Source organism: Heloderma suspectum, chromosome 3 (genome assembly GCF_057233095.1).
Source record: "Heloderma suspectum isolate Gila_16-S chromosome 3, 16-S_ref, whole genome shotgun sequence".
Lineage (NCBI taxonomy): Eukaryota > Metazoa > Chordata > Lepidosauria > Squamata > Helodermatidae > Heloderma > Heloderma suspectum.
This window is the reverse complement of record NC_139460.1, coordinates 221,393,223-221,409,247: the sequence shown is the minus strand read 5'-3', so window position 1 is coordinate 221,409,247 and position 16,025 is coordinate 221,393,223. Positions and strand designations below refer to the sequence as shown.

At 42.1% G+C, this 16,025-nt stretch overlaps 1 protein-coding gene across 1 annotated transcript in view; it reads left to right on the top strand.

The window, feature by feature from the left end:
• The window catches only part of PRKG1 (protein kinase cGMP-dependent 1), a 988,282-nt gene that overhangs the window by 43,177 nt on the left and 929,080 nt on the right, over window positions 1-16,025 (top strand). The window lies entirely within an intron of this gene.

Here is a 16,025-nt window from a genome sequence, read left to right as displayed (position 1 = left end):
ATAAATGACAGGTCCTATCTTTTATTTTAATTAGGAAAAGGAAAGAGCATAGTTAATTGCAAGTGAATCGGACCATAGCAATCAAATGTTGGTTGTGTCGTTATTTATAACTATATTAATTTCTCAATTTCTTGTCAATGGTAACCAGCATTATTACCAGCTGTCATACACTTGTTAAGGAAATGCAAGGGTCAAAGAGAGTCTTAAAGGTTCATTAGCCTTTTGAGTACCTAACAAGTGAATCATCATATTTTGAGACAAAACACCTCAGTTCCAATGACAATTTGATATCTGAACCAGTTTCTAGAAAGTAATTTCTCCAGTACAGAGCAAAACACAGAAGAGAAAGGTTGCAATTACCCTAAGCCAGGGGTAGGCAATTTTTCTGGGCTGTGGGCACATTGGGCAATTTTAAAAACTGTCCTAGGCACTACCACAAAATGGCTGCCATGGGAGGCATGGCAAAGGACAAGTGAAGTAACCTGCCCAAAGGACTGAGTACAAGATGAGTATAAGAGGTAGAGTCTGAGCCCCAGTACACTAAACAATTCCTTTGAATCCACAGTTTTCAGCACCAACATAAACCTATTTCACAGCAATCCCAGCTTCTTGTAAGAAAATGTGTTAATCTCTTTAAAAAGTGGGAGAAGTGGGGCACCTCGGTGGGCACCAAGAAAGGTATCCAGGGACACATTGGTGCTCACAGACACCATGTTGCCCACCCCTGCCCTAAGCCTGTGTTATAAAATTCTGTGTTCAGTATTGGCTCAATATATTTTGTTAATGAAGGAGGGACATAAATCTTCAGATCCGGCTATTCTTCAAGGTGGTGCGGGAAACTGGATAACAGGAAGTGGAAGAGGAAACCATAAAACATGTTAACTCACATAAAATTCATAGTGTGTGTGTGTGTCTGTAACCCTTATAAATAGTGTGTTTTTATAGTGTGTTTTTGTCACATCATTGCCTGTTCAGTGCCTGAGGAGAACATCTTCCTCCTCTTCCCCCTTGTATGTTCTATTTTTCACGGCCAGCCCAAGACATTTTGCTGCCTGAGGTGAAGGCAAGACCACTACCCCTGCCACATTCCACATATAGAAGCCAACCAGGCTGAGAGTTGACTTCAGTACTGGCAATGGAGCAGCATCTTCTATTGCACCTGAGGCCAGCAGGCTCTTTTAGGGGGCACAGGGCAGGCCAAGTGGCACACACACAGCTCTGACCTCCAACAACTCGCCATCACTCCTCCTTCTCAGGGCCGGCGCTAGGGCTAGGCGAAGGAGGTGGTCACCCATTGCACCAACTACAGGGAGCGCCAAGCCACCACAGCTGGCAGCTGGCTGGCTTTGTCTTTGGTTTGCGACAGCAACTGCCACCATGGCCACTTCCTTCCTCTTCCTCTCTGGGGCCACTGCGTGTGCACACTGCTGCTGCTGCTGCTGCTTCCCTCTCTCTCCACTTTTCGCACATTCACACATGCTGCCTGGGGCATTCCTCCTCCTACCCTCATGGCCCAGGCTTCCAGAGGGTGGGGGGAAATGAGCTGCTGCCGCTTCAAAACATTATCAACGTTCACCCTCTCTTTTTTGCATCCCCGCAGCAGCTCCCTTGCTGCTCCTTTCCCAATAACCAATAACTCATTCTTGAGAGGGGAGACCCATTCCCACTCCATCCGACTAGATTGTTTCTCTTCCCCTTGAACAGGTGTGTCTGTGGCTAAGAGAGAAAATCATGGCTGTATGGACAGACCCCACTCAGGAACAGATGCATGAATCCCAGCTGAGTGTTCTGGGCTTCAAGAAGCAATTTATATGGGTTGTCCCTGGAACACTCTTCAAGCCAAATAACACAAAGTGGTACCACAATCTCTCTCTCTCTCTGTCTCTCTCTCTCAAACAGTATTAGGGAATAACAAAACTTTGCAATGATAAAATAAGCAAAACACATTACTACATATAATGCAATTAGGATGATTAAAAGCATAATAGAAATAGTGGCTGGCACATCGCTGAATAAAATTAAAGTTCTATTCTTCTCAACCAACAAAGCAATCATCATTGAGATCCTATAGTTACCTATCTGGCAGGCATGGTTGGCAGAGCTTAGGTAATCATGTTTGGTAGACTTCTTGTTCTCCCACGATCTCTCTGGTCAAGCAGATCAAACCCTTGCTTTTTACAACCTTTATGCTGATGACCTCAACCAAAGCTTCAGACCTAATCTTAGTTGTGTACGTAGCTTTAGCTCTTGTTCTTTTATCTTAAACACACATCTGTGCACCTTGACTTTTTGGACTTTAGTCATACCTCCTAGTCGTGACCTCAGGAGGGATTCTCCCTAATGCAGCCAGGTTTACTGGTGACTTTAGAAGCACCCTAGCGAAGGTTTATCTCCTTATGAGACAACGAGCTTTTTACTTTCAATAATTAACCAACCTATTTGTGGCAAGCTTTTTTGCCCCAGTTCCAAGAACACATTTTTGCATGTAAAGCTAGCTTATAGCATATATATATATAGGTAATCACTCTGTTTCATATCACTTACAGTTAGAATACACAGATTATTATGAATAGCACTCCTATGAAACATAATGAATTCTTATCAACAATACACGTTACATTCTTACTTCATGAGAATCCCACCTGTTAATGAGGTCACTCAACATCATTTGACTAGCCCTTCACCTAGTACTACGAGGGTACCACACAGCACAATGCAACTGCAGATGCAACACGTCCTCTCACCCTTGCAAGACAGGAAGGGGAAATTATGTGCATTACCCCCCATTAAGTTTTCCTGGAGTAGTTAGGATGCTGTGCAAGTGCCACGAGGCATCTAATGAACTATTTACCAAGGATGGTGTGGCTGCAATCCTGTGCATACATACATACAAGGCACCAAGTCTCGATGAAGTCTGCAAGACTTGCTTCCATGTCAGCATGCATAGGACTAATACTGTTAAGAATGATTTGCAAAAATCATGCTCTCCAACCTTGTTGGGTTGATTGAGTCAGCTTACTTGATCTGGAAAGAATGTGTCATCTTCTCTGCTTTTGTACCCTGTCACTTACACAAAACAGAACCAATATTCCTCAGGATACAGCAAATGTACTGGAAGAAAGGGGGTGAGGGGAGATTCAGTCTCCCACAGTTATTCAAATATCCCACATTAGTGGTCAGTGCACATTAAGAACCTAAGAAGAGCCATGCTGGATCAGACCAAGGTCCACTTAGTCCAGCATTCTGTTCACACAGTGGCCAACCAGCTGCTTGTGGGAAATTCACAAACTAGACAGGAGTGCAACTGCACCCTCCTGCCCACGTTCCCCAGCAACTGGTACCTCTGATAGTGGAGGTAGCATATAGCAATCAGGACTAGTACCTTCTCTTCCAGAAATTTGTTGAATCCCCTTTTAAAGCCATCCTAATTGGTGGCTATCACAACATCTGGTTGTAATGAATTCTATAGTTTAACTATTCGCTGTGTGAAGAAGTCCTTCCTTTTATCCATTCTAAAGTTGAAAGGGAGACATGCTATGCAATCCTACGTTAAACAGAAGTAATCCTGCTGTTCAGTGGGGGCTGCTCCTCAATTATAAGGCTCAGATTGCACTCCAATTTGAACCATATTAGTTGATCTCTTGACTGCGTTCCAGCGAGTTTTAAAATTCTAGATTAACTTCCATGGGAACTGTCAGCACAATTCTCTGCATATTAGTCAGGCCCTCCCACTACATTTGGTGGGGTTCGGTGTGCATAGCATTGCAGCCAGAGTCTTTTAAGAGTGTTTGTTGGCATTACTTTTAAATGACTCGTAACATAACTATAGCAATGTTATCCACACAAGGCAGCCCCCTTCTTCTCCTTTTTTTGCAAAGGGGTTTGTTCCTCGGGCATCTATGCCTACTGCTTTGATCCATTTGATGGTTATAGCAATGGTTACTTGGTGTGTAGAGCCAGTGTCATGTGGAATACCAGTGAGTTGGCTGAAATATAGGTGGTCCTAAAATACCCGTGGTAACTGCCTCTGAAATGAAGCCCCTAAATACAGACTATCAGTTCAATCTACTCCCCGGCTAATCTGAAGTGCCAGTGTTGATTACTTATTTAATCCTCTATAAAATGGAATGGTTTTCCTCAGGATGGTCAGCAGCTAAGTTGCTTGATCTTAAATTGTTAATGCAGTCAGAGGAAAAGCACAAGTACAAACTAGCATATTTTGAATGTCAAGGTCACAGTGTTCCCCACTATGGTGAGATGTCTTTAAACTGTAGTTCTGTTTTTAAATGCACATTATGTATATAAATTAGCATATGCAACGTTTGTGCAAATGTGCCTCTCGAGGCTGGCCTATGAGCCTGTGGTCCAAATCTTTTAAATACCTAGCAACACCCCTGGTTGTAACATTAAAGAAATTAAAAACAGAAGAAAACAGTATCCCATTAAACTTGTGCTTTATCCCCCATGAACCCATTTTATGCTTTTCGGGAACTAACAGTGGTGGCATGAGGAGTGTGTGTGCCAAAATTGTGCCTCACCTTGGGCACCAAAATACCTTGAGATGGCCCTGCCTGATGCATCTGCAAAATGGTAGGGCCGGCACTGATTGATTTCCTGTTCTGCAAAAGTATCTCCAAGATGGTGCTGAGCATGTTTCCTGTACACATGCTCCCTTGAGCTTTAGGCAACTTGTACTCAGGTTTGCACCCACCATCTCAGGAGTTCAGAGCTGGTGAGATGAGATTGAAAGGTGTGTGTGTATATATATATGTGTATGTGTGTATGTATGTGTGTGTGTGGGCGCCTCCCTAACTTATTTATTTATTTATTTATTGCATTTATACCCTGCCTTTTTTCCTCTTGCAAGGAACCCAAGGCGGTTTACATTATCCTCCTCCTCTCCGTTTTATCCTCACAACAACAACCCTGTGAGGTGGGTTGGGCTGAGAGTCTGTGACTGGCCCAAAGTCACCCAGTGTGCTTCCATGGCCGAGTGGGGACTAGAACCACTTGTACCCCAAATCTGCCTTCAACCTGCCTCATGATTATGGTTTTCTGAGTTCTTCTGACACCTGGAGCTGCTAAAGCAAGAATGAAAAATGGGCCATTCACTTGGGCAGTGGGCTGACAACCTGGTGTTTTCCAGAGGTTTAGGACTAGAACTCCCATCAGCCCTGTCCAGAATGGTCAATTTTCAGGGATTATGGGAGTTGCATTACAAAATATTTAGAGGGCACCAGGTTGCCTAGCCCTAACCTGGGGGGTGTCTCCACCAGTGATTTACTCTGAGCTGGCTGCGTGCTGAGGTCGTTAGGGATACATGACATCGTGCCCATCCAGCAGTCACCCTGGAGCTTATCAGAGAACAACCGGATTTCCTAAAACTGCTTAAAGTCTGATTCTTTTCCTTAAGTCAGGTTGTCCTTGGTACAGTTGCTGTGTACCCCAACCCCCGCTTTGACCTCAGGTATGCTAGCCCTGCCCAAGGGTGTGCTTTTCACCATGACCCCAGTCAAGGGGTGTTTACTGTGTGTTTCCCGTCCCTGCACAAACCAATTAGTGTCTGCTCAGAAGTCACTCCCACTGTGGTCTATGAGGCTTTCCTCCTGAAAGCCCACATCAGAGTTCCCCTTCAATTGAAATGGCACAGTGTAAAGCACATTCCCTAAGTGCTCTAAAGTGTGATCTTGATTCTCTGATTCTCTATTGTTTGGTTTATTGCCTTAGGAAGTAATAACTTCACAGCTTCATTATAGAGATCCTGTGCAGTATCAGTTTGGTGAGAAAGGGGGCTGGTTTCCCATCCCTGTGTTCTCCCTCCCCCTTTCCCAGCACGAGTATATGTGTGTCTGCTCAGAAGTGGCACCCATTGTGTTCAATGAGGCTTGGGGTTCATTGGGAGGGTTGTCTTACAAATGTACACAAGGGGAAGTAACTACTTCACACCTTCCTTATGGAGCCTGTGGCGTGGGGAGCCTCTCTTATTGGTTGAGCAGCCCATGCCATCAGATGACGTTCACTCCACACACACACACACACACAAACACACCCCGGAAGTGAGTTATGTGAAGCCACTTAGAATGGTGCGATGTACACTCTTGTGGAGCCCTGCTTAGATCAAAAGCGGCTCCTACAAAAATGCAGGTGAGCCATTCCTCCCTTCTCCTTCCGTTGTCGTGGAGACAGGGCCTTAGACTATTTTGCTGTCACTCCTCAGAATTGTGAAGTATGCATTTCCATTCTGCAGCTGTGAGATGATGGCCCCCTGTGTGAAGACGTAAAGCTAGGGTTTGCCCTGTGCTGGATACCAGGAGAGATGGGGGAGGAGAACAGAGGAGATTTCCCTCCCCACACACATACACAGGTTGCATATGTAATTTGATGTCGGTGTTAGTTTAATATCCGCATCAGTTTTACTGATCAAATTGAGAAATGAGCAATGGCTGTATTTACCCTCTGCCCTTATGATACATTGTCAACCTTGGCATTTGTGCTGCCTTTTACAGCTGATCTCGAAGGCTTTTGTGCTACGAAACCCAGCTGAAATTCAAGCTCTGTTGTATGTCACTACACCTTATGCACCTCCTGAGCTGCTAAAGTCTGAGCTCCTTAACATGCTATATACTCATCAGGTGTTCAATCCATTTCTGAAGTTCTAATCCCTGCTCTTTTATGCTTTGTGATTGATTTTTGAGAGAGATGCTAATTAACTTTTGTCATAATGTTTATTATATGTGACGGATGCTATTAACCCTACAGGCAATTAAAAAGTCTACATTGTCCAAATGTTTTCAAAAGACAGTTCCATAAACAGTAATTGTGCTCTATATAATATATGTATTACTGGCAGATTAACTCTACTCAGTCACCAGACTGTGAGCAAATTACCTGCTAATTATACTAGTCTGAACTTCTATTGTTGTTTCATTGTAGAGTACTTAATGGTTTCTGTATCACTGATCACAGTAAACCTTTCTAGTCTAATGAAGGGCAAAAAAGGTCTTAACATGCAATCCTATGCATGTTTAGACATAAGTGGCTGGGGAATGCTGGGAGTTCTAGGACTTTTTCTGTCTAAACATTCATACTATTGTTTCTTAAAGCTGTCTTTTGGTATCTTCTTTCTATGGCTCTGATCCTAAGAATGTTTACATGGAAATATGTATGCATGCATGATATTAGCATTTTTAAATTGCTTTAAATACTTTTCTTCCTTTTTTTAATTGTGTTTTGATTCTGTGTAAGCATCCCTGGGAACCTGTTTGAGGGGCAAAGTATAAATCTCTAAAAGAGATAAATAACAAGTTACATCAACATTAATGGGGCTTACTTCCAAGTAACGTTATTCAAAAGTATAAGCTGTTGTATAGGCCTTGATCCTCATATTTATATATGTTTAAATTCGTGTCTCACATCTTTATCAAAATCTTGGCTATTATGATAGTATCATGGCCAAGATATTAAAAAGACACATTTGAAGGACTTACTGAGGACTATCATGGCTACTGGTAGTTTCTTCTCAGAAACTGGTGACGGTTTAGGGCCAATTCACACTTTATATCAGGCAGGTGCATTTGTGCTTACAGGCAGGAGTTTTGTCAGAGAAAGAACAAAATAAATGAGTTGGATACAAGAACAGGCCACAACTTTATTGAATACAGCTGCATACAGAGGCAAGGCAAGTATGCTGTTTTAGGGTGGCCAGGCGTCCTCTATTACAGAGGACAGTCACCTATTTGAAGAGCTGTCTAACCCTCAGACATCCCCTGCTGCCTGGGTTCACGTGACATGACAAGCCACGGCAAGCTGAGTGCTCATAGGCGCCGTGCAGAAATGGCCCCCACAGGCATCTGACACAATGCGACAGCCCCAGTGGGTAGATTAAGCCATGGTGGGCTGTCGTGTCATGTGAACCAGGTTCATGTGTCCAAAAAAGTTGGTTCACTTGGACAAAGCATCATGCACACTATGTGGCCACAAACTATCATAGCTCTTTTTCAGCTTGGTTTAGTGGTACAGTTGCATTCTAATGTTGAGATCAAGATACATGATTGTTGTTTTCCATTTAACTGGCTTTTGCTCATTTTACAATGAAGTAAAACAATTTGAATGCCATGAACGCTGTCATAGGTACTAATTTCATTGATATATTAGAGATAATTTCTATTTTTCCAACTACAGACTATGTAGACCATCCTTGATAGAGAGGACACATTCCATGGTATGGAGATGACTGCAGCTATCACATGATTATGGTTGCTTCTTCAAAACCCTTTATCACTCCTGAATGTTTGCCTCCAACAGCAGCAACAAAATATCACAGCCTTTGTACATACTTCTAAATCCTACAATGACAGTCAATGCAACATTCAGTCAACACTGAAGATGGGGCTTGGTATCTGAAATATCAGATGTACTGACCCAAAATGTCTGAAATGGTTCCAGCTCCTAAATGACTTGTTATTCAGCTTGTCAATAACTTTCGATAACTGCTATGTCAGTGGATGTAAGACTGATTTGATTGGGGAGTATGAAGTCATTGATTGTGATGAATAGGTTCATTGGAAGTCATTTCATTATTTAACCTAGTTGTATTTGTTTATTATTAGTTCCTAATGAACAGACCTGGCTTCACACACATTGGAATAGCTCTTAGTTTGATACAGCGAAGCCCTCAAGCAGACTTATACTGGTAGGGGATTGCTATGAGGAAAGACAAAAATCCCAGGATCAAAGGCCATCAGTCACGATCATGGGTAAAATTCCATCCCAGCAGCATGACCTGGTGGCTAATGCTGGGTCCATAGCAATGTGGAAAATATATTTGCAGTGTAGAATTGCCATCAAAAGAAATGTGTGGGCAGGTCAGAAGCCAACTGCTCCGGTCTGTGGAAAGCACTCTCCTATATCTGTGCTGAGAGGACCAAAAAGGAGAGGCTTCCCTTAAGGCCCACTCTGACTGAGAAACAACTCCAGCTCCCAAGCCATCATCACTTAGTCAGGAGAAGAGGGTGGTCAGCATAGCAACAGGGTAGAAGCCAGAAAGCAGCTCTGGAAGTTTAACCTCCCCTCACACCATTCCCTGCAATGGTCAAAATGAAGCCCCCCTTCCTGTCAAATCAAAGACTCCAGCTTGCTGTATTGACACTGGAATATGTTGCAGAGACACACAGCCCCAGAAAAACAGTGGATACATGGCCAGTCGTGGTTCCTCAACACATGCCCACAAGTGTCTTCATGTGTCTCTTTCCCCTCTCCTTCCCTCCCCTTGACGCTTTATGCATTACCCCAGGAGATACTGGTGTAAATGTGGCAGGTGTGCCCGTTGCAATCAAATTTGAATTAGGTCTTATTTACAATCAGAATCAGAAAAGTTCTGAAGCAAACTGGAGGCTAGACTCCTTCTAAGATAACTGAACTCTTGTATCTGTTGCCCTAGAGTTGAACTGCAAGGTGGGACTTGATCTTTCCCCAACCAAGTGAAGGTGTGGTGTATGTGCTCTGGTTTGGTCCAAATTCTACTCAAAAATCTGGGAGGTCTCTAAAAATGCATATGAAAAAACTATAAGTTGAAAGCATAATTCAACCCTCATACAATATGTGCACCTCATTTGTTTAACAAAGAGACTCCTGTAGTACTCTGATTTGGAATTATTTTGTCCCTCAGGCAAGAACCTGAAGCTACTTTCTCTGCAGCAGGTCTGGTGGCAATTATGCCCTGCAGTGTTCAACAGAAGAGATGTAGGTTGACAGTTCAGGATCAAAGCAAGAGACACTGCAGCCCTCTCTTCTGAGTACGTGTTCATATAGATGCTGCCAAATTAGATGAGATGTGAGACATCTATGGCTAAAGGACCCTTCACAAAAGCATATCCATCTTGGAATAGGCCCATTAAAATGGTAGACTTGTTTACGAAAGATAATCTCCAGCCGCTGTGTGATTTCGCATAGGTAAATGAAACCGCTTCTTGTCTCATAGAACAAAGGAAAACACAATGACGGAAGGTTCTTTGGTCTAAAAAGGATAACCATTTATACATCATGGTAGCAAACAATTTAAAGTAGTCTTATGGTTTATTTCATAGATAAATGGAATATGGGGGGGCAACATATGGGCCTCCAGATATTGTGGCCTACAACTCCCCTGCCTCACCATTGGATATGCTGGTTAGGGCTGATGGAAACTGTAGGCCAAAACATCTGGAAGGCCATGAGTTGCTCACCTCTGGAGTACTGCGGTGCAACTGGAAGTTTGTAGTTAATATAGCATGGAACCTTAACCAAATGTGTCCTTAATCTAAATGTATTTTTATCTGGAGAAGCTTATAAATTACACAAGATATAAACTGTGTTTCTTTAAATGCCTAGAGGAAATTAATCATTGCTATTTGACAGGTACCTGGGAAAGAATGTTCAAGTGTGAGCGAAGGTTTGTGATGATGCCATGCTGACAACTGTTCTCATTGTCTTTGTGGTAAATTAAATTTCACCACAGATGACAACTGTGTACTAGTTGTATTTCAATTAGTTATCAGCCTATGTATGACTAAGGCAAAAAGTCAATGAGGGAAGATGCTTCCATTGTTTTATCATGCTGCAGCTGCTGTGCTTTTGCTTTAATTAAAATTTACTTAGTAAATGGTAGGTTAAGAGTATGAATAAACTGAGCAATATAAGTTAGGACCTAGTAGGGACCAGGGGAGGGGGACACACACATCAATGTCTGAAATTCAGCTAGGTTTCACAATAGTGCATTTTAGACTTTCAAGGATGAAATTTTACAAAGCCAAGATATAGAAATAGTGATTGCATAGTGTTAGTTAGTTATATAACAGTTATATAAAACTTGATCAGAAACAGAGGGAGGGAGGTGTTATTGATGCCAACTCCAAAACTGGTATTGTAGTTTTAATGTGGAAATTCAGAGGCAAATATCCCTTTCGAATAGAATTTGCTGCTGTGAATTTTGAGGGGAATTTGGGGTTTAGAAGTAATGTTAGTGATGCTGTTATTATCACCCAGCATTACCAGGCTGATTGTACACAGAAATAATATAATTCTAGCAGTTCTACAAAGCACTTGTATAGACCTATGGATTTTGGCAGTGTGAAAATGATTTCCCACACTGTATGTAATAAGAATTTTTATGCAGTATTCTGTGGAAATGCACCTCTAACATTTGTGTTTGTGGCTAATATGAAAATTAACATGAAAACTGTTACTGGAGTAGTATTGACACACTGGCTGGGGGATGCTGGGAGTTACAGTCCAATGCATCAGAAGGGCACCTGGGGAAGGCTGCTCTCTTCCTCCCCCACAGCCATGCCATGCTTTACAACTGCTTCTACATTGCTAATACGTTAGACTAGAGGTCCCCAGAGTGGCACCCACGAGCACCTCCAATGTACCCATGAAGGGGTCCCCAATGTAGTGCCCTTGGGCACCTGCAAACTTTTTTTCATTTCTTTTTTTTTAAATTCCATTTAAAAAAAATATACGCACATGTATTTATATATGTCCTGACCAATTAGTACATATGAAATGCATACATCTTTCTAGCAATCATACATACGCTTTAACAAAAGTGGACCAAATATCCAAATAAGTATCCATTTGAAAGTGGCATCTGTATGCCACCTGTTCAGATATTGAAAGCATTGTAAGGTCCTAATCCACTGCATCATAGAAGGTGAGTGTTTATCCTTCCAATGTTGAAATATCAGTGTTTTAGCTGTCAAGGGGACACGGAGAATCCATTTATGCTGACCATTTGCTAATTTCCATGAAACAGATAAGTAATTTAAAAGAACATGTTCATCACTGAATGTTAAAGACTGTTTCAGTACAAAATTTATCTGTGTAATAACCTCCCCACAAAGAAGAAGCAACTACTGGACATTGCCAAAACATACATTTAAAAGAAGCATTAGCTGTATTGCACCCCCAGTAATTAGCCAAATTAGACAATCCCTTATTAAAGAGATGTTGTGGTGTCTAATAGACATGAAACAAACTTTGGTGCTGAATAAGACTCAGCCTAAGATCTATAGCCCACAGCAGTTTCTCAAATTCCCAAATGTACCCACAGGTCCAAAAAAGTTGAGGATTCCAGTGTTAGACTCTAATAGAACAACAGCAACAAAACTGCTTACCAAAAGATACTGTTTACCAAAAAATATTCTGAACGTGTGCAGTTTTACATTTTGAACTGTCATAGCACTGCCACATCTGCAGAAATAACATGGACTTTGCTTCCGCTACCCCTTCTCTGGATGATTATTGGGGCGGGGGGGGGGGGGCTGTGGGACCCTGGACTTTGGCCGTAAGGCCCATCCGTAGCTGCACCACTGGTTCCAGAAGAACCATTCACTCCACTGAAAAATTATCATTTTGAAGTTTGTTTTATATTTAGGGAAAGTGTGTAAAAACACTGCGCTTGTCTGTAATTTACTTGAGGGACTTGTTTCTGGTGCACTTGTCCACTCCCAACAGAACTGTTTTCCCTGTGAAATATACTTATTTATTTTTTGGTCATTTTTGGTGGACCAAGATTTGTTCACAATCCAGGTTTAAAATCTTGGCTTGCAGAGCTATCACAAACCATAAAGTCAGTGTGCAAGGGCAAGCACAGGAGGGAGGCTATGAGCCCTACCCTAATTCTAGGCTCAGCAACATAGTGCTAAACCATGATCTGGCCTTACGCCTGACTGTAAGGAGGAGGGTTTTGTTTGATCCACATTTTGAAGCAAACCTAGGCGATTTGTATCTCCCAGACCAATGCTTGGACCAGACCTTAGTCCACTGTTCTGGGAACTGTTCTGCATCTCACGTCAACTACTTACAGTTTACAAGATGGCCCGAGGGCCGCCCTTTAGGGTCTTTTCTTTTTTACAAGTGCAAGTCGACTGAGAGCCAGTGTGGTGTAATGGTTAGAATGTCAGACTGGGACTCGGGAGATCGGGGTTCTATTCTCCACTCGACCATGAAGCTCACTGGGTGACTTTGGGCCAGTCAGTGAGGGTGAAAGCACCCTCACCCACCTCACTGGGTTGTTGTGAGGGTTAAATGGAGAGGACTATGTAAGCTGCCATGGGTTCCTTTCAAGAGGAAAAAGGTGGGATATAAATGTAATAATTTTTTTAAAATTGGAGCAGCTAGAGAGCATGGCACTTGCCATGGGTATTGAAAATGCTTGTAAAAATGCTCCAGGAAGTGGCCTCATGTCATTACTGCATGCTATGTCTTTCTGAATAATTGTATGAAAGGTACCTAATGAAGTGACTACCCTTTCAGCTCAGTCCTATGCATGTTTTGTCATTTGTGGGTTTGGCGTGTTTTTTTTTTTTTGCATGAACTCTAGCTTCAGTAGTGAGGGAAAGCCACTGCGTACATGCTCAGAGTTTCTCCATAACTGAGCCCTAGTTTTGAAAACAGACTCATTGGCTGAATCCTGGTGAAGTCTTGGCACAAATGAAGTTATGGGGAGGAAGATACAATGAGAGCTTGTGCATAGAGAGGAAGTGCACAAAACAGGACATCTGTTTTTATGAAAAGTTGCTGGAGGATGGTAGGATGAGGAGGGATGGTTGCATGGAGGGGAATAGGGGAAGAATGCAAGTAGGGATAGGGGGAGAATGCAAGTGCTCAGTGGTGAAAGAAGAACATTCTGCACATGCTGAGAGGCACGCTATATATAAGAACATAAGAGCTGTGCTTCATCAGACCAAGATCCATCTAGTCCAGCATTCTATTCACACAGTGGCCAACGAGATACCCATGGGAAACTCACAACCAGGACATGGGTGCAACAGTAACTTCCCACCCATGTTCCCCTGCTGCTAAAATTGGTGAAATGTGAATAAATTCTAGTACTTCTCAATTTGCATGCATATATATCCTTCAGAAATTGTGCAGGTTTCTTGCCTGGGGGACACCTCTAATGACCTGTACATTTTCATATGAATTTAGCCAAAATCTATTGGGTGTGCATGTGTGTGTGCATGAAGGGAAAGCAAATAACCTCCTCCTCCAAATTGAAGAACTCCCCTTCCACATGAACGTCTACACCTATCCTTCTGAAACTTTGCTGGTTTCTTACTTAGGGACACCTCTAGGCTGTCTGTAATTTTTAGAACAATGGTCCACAAGGAACATAGGGAGATAAGTATGTCCTGTTTTGGAGACCTCAAAATGTCAAGGCTACCCTTGCACAAAAACCCTTGTGGCTATCATTCTGAAATTTGACAGACGTGATCTCCTCTGATGGGGCAAAGAATCTTGAAATGTTTATCCAGTTCTTCCAAGGAATAAAAATGTTATTGGCAGTTCACTTTAAAAGAAAATCAAAATATAAACCCTGCACCTAGTTTTCTGACATTGGGCAGGTGTAATCCCTTTCTAGGGGACTACTACGCCTGAAATTATCATCCAGTTCTGACCAAGAGAAAAAGGTTACAGTTTTTTTCCCCTAACTTCCCATGGTAGTCAACAGGAAGCATAAAGACTCATTTTTCCAAACCTTGACTCAGGTTTGGCACTGAGCTGAAGTGGACCAAACTACAGATTGCCCGGAGCAAGAGCAGGATGTTTTCCAAAATGCTGAATTGGGGTCTGAGTTGAAGTGGGGTGGGGGTTAGTGCACACTTCTTATGGATGGATGTATTATGTAATCTATACACACACATGTACACATGCGAGCACACCACATGCACACCGCACACATACATACACACATACATACATGTGTGTATATAAATTATGTGTGTGTGTGCCCTTAGATTTGGACTTATATGCACATGCACATTTTTGTTATGAGCCTGTGTGCCCCGGATCTTTTAAGAACCTAGCAAGGCCCCTGGATGGGAACTGGGCTGCTCCCATATAGAAGTGCTGCCACTCCCCAGGGTGAGGATGTCCTGGGGAATGGCTGGCAGCAACAGGAGCTGAGGGGGCAGCAAAAGCCTTGTGGGGATTCTGGCTTGTGCATGGGCATTGGGCACTGCATTTGGGAATGGTGGTGTACAGATTTTTAAAGTGGCAGAAGGCAAGAAAAAGTAAAAACTGGCCTTGTCACTTGCTTTTTTTTGACAACTACTCCCAAAGCAATAAAACTGGCTGTATTTTTTTCTGGTTGGCTGGAGACTCTAGGAAAAGGCAGAAGTTTTTGGTTTACACATTGCACAGGAAGTGCCAGGTGCACACTCATCCTCTGTTATACTTGTTTTAGTGTTTGGAACTGCCCTGAGAATCTGATCAAATATTTATTTGGTATGGTATGTAAATGGCAATTCAAAGCAGCTTTGGGCTTTTGTTTTGGTAAAAACACACACTAGAGTTTCATAAATAGGCATGGATATATGATAACATTTATCTTTTAAATGTTACCATTTAAAAATTATTACATTTTTCAGGTGCTCAATTGCACAAAATCCCTTAAGTAGCTTTTAAACAATTATTGTCTGTAATCTTTATGTTGTTCATTGTATTATCAGATGGATAAAGATAGATTTGATAGACATTCTGGGGGGAAATTCAATATGTAAATTATGATGAGTAGAGCACTGTTAACATTTGCGCTCAGAGTAGGAGATAATCCTTCAAGTATTGTGCTGATGCTTCATTAACAACTTTGTAAGACATTATGGGAAACAACAGAACTGTTCCCACCTGTGTTGTAGAAGTACTGAACTACAGGGACTTTTGAAAAGGTTATTCAAAAGTTACAGAACAATTACAAGTAACATAACTGAAGAACCCGGTCCTTTTAATGACTTTTTAAAAATATAATTACAAAAATTGTGGCTACTAACTCTAAAATATTCATTAAATTTATTTTAATATTCATTAAAACTAGAAAGCCTGAGACCTTTAAAGCTTTGTGTGGAACCTAGAAACTTATATAGGTTTTTGGTACATGATGCTGAGGAAAGTACTTGAGGGAAGAAAAGTGATGAGTTTCCAGAAAAATATATGAAGGCTCTAATCCTATACATGAACCTTTGGAACCTGGTGCCCTCCGAATAAGT